Source organism: Mustela erminea, chromosome 12, assembly GCF_009829155.1.
Source record: "Mustela erminea isolate mMusErm1 chromosome 12, mMusErm1.Pri, whole genome shotgun sequence".
In the NCBI taxonomy this organism is placed as follows: domain Eukaryota; kingdom Metazoa; phylum Chordata; class Mammalia; order Carnivora; family Mustelidae; genus Mustela; species Mustela erminea.
Genome location: NC_045625.1, coordinates 81,974,190 through 81,975,810, shown reverse-complemented (window position 1 = coordinate 81,975,810; position 1,621 = coordinate 81,974,190).

Below are 1,621 nucleotides of genomic sequence, written 5' to 3'. Positions count from 1 at the left end.
CCCATGTATACACCCGAGCAGAAGTTATCATGCTAAACCTAAGTTCTTGTTCTTATGGCCATCTTCTCAAGAATGGTCACTTTCCAATTTTGTGCCCCCAACTGCCTACCACACTCAACAAATATTTCTGGACTAAAGAAACAAGTGCTCAATTAAAAACATTTAGTTTAATACAAATACGTATGTGGATTTCAGAAATCACAAGGGATATAAAGATTCTCATTTGTCCATCAACATCTCATGGTCTGGAAACCCATGCTCTAAAAATTTAACATGAAAATGTGTCCCTGGCCAGTGAGGACCCTTGGGGCAAGTGGAAAAAACAACTTTAAATCTTCTTTAGGGTGCCATAACTTTCAACCCAGGCTACACACATTTCCCACATATAAAACTACACAGAAGGACTCGCAATCCAAAATTGCAACACATTTGGTCAGCTGTCAACAGCGGAATTAGATAACCAAGACTTCACAGCATGATATTTTTTGATAGACACTTTAAAATAATGATTTTTAAAAATAGACACACAAAAACAAAAACATTGAGCGCATGAAAAGCAATATGCTATGAACTAAGGAGCAGGCAGAATGATTTTAAAGGGAACCAAATAGAACTTCAACACATGAAAAATAGTCATTAAAATTAAAAATTGAATGGAAGAAGCAAATAATTAATCATGCCTAACAGGAGAGAACTGGTGAACTAGAATATAAGATAAGAAATGTGAATACAATAGAGAGAAAAAAATGAAAAATATGAAGGAGGCAGAGAATGAGAACATCCAGAGTATTACAGAAAAAGTTCCCAAAAGAGAGAATGGGGGAGGGAAGATTCAAAAGGAGAACATTTGAGACAATTTCAGAATTGGTTATGGGTAAAATGTTTCAAACAAGGAAGTCTAACCAACTCTGAGCAATGTAAGTGAAAATAAATCCACACCTAGATCCATCATTATGAAATGCCAAAGGCAGAGAGATTTCAAATGCAACCAGAAGGAGAAGACAGATGAATTACAGAGGAATAAAAATTAAACAAAATCAAACTTCTCATTAATGAGGAAGGTGTGAAGACTGTGGAGTAAAACCTTCAACATCTGCTGAGAGAAAATCACATCACCTGGAATGTTATCATTCAGAAGAACAAAATCACGACATTTTCAGATAAAGAAGAAATCATGTATTGTTCCTATGTATGTGTATAGATATGCATGAATATATTCATATACGGATATTCCTCAACTTACAATGGGGTTATACTCCAACAAACCCATCATAAGTTGAAAATATTCTAACTTGGAAATGCATTTAATACACCTAGCCTGCTGGTCACCATAGCTCAAACTTACCACCTCAACCATGCTCAGAAAGCTCACATTAACCTCCAGCTGGACAAGATCATGGAACACAAAGCCTATTTTGTAATCAAGTGTGGAATATCACATGCAATTTCTTGAATACCGTATTGAACATGAAAAACAGAATGGTTGTCTGGGTACAGAATGCTTGTGGGCTGTTCATGCTTGTGATCCCGGGGCTGACTGGGAGTTGTGGGCGCTGCCCGTGCCTAGCATCACAAGGGAATATCGCATATGGCTAGCCCAGGGAAAGATCTGCATTCAAAA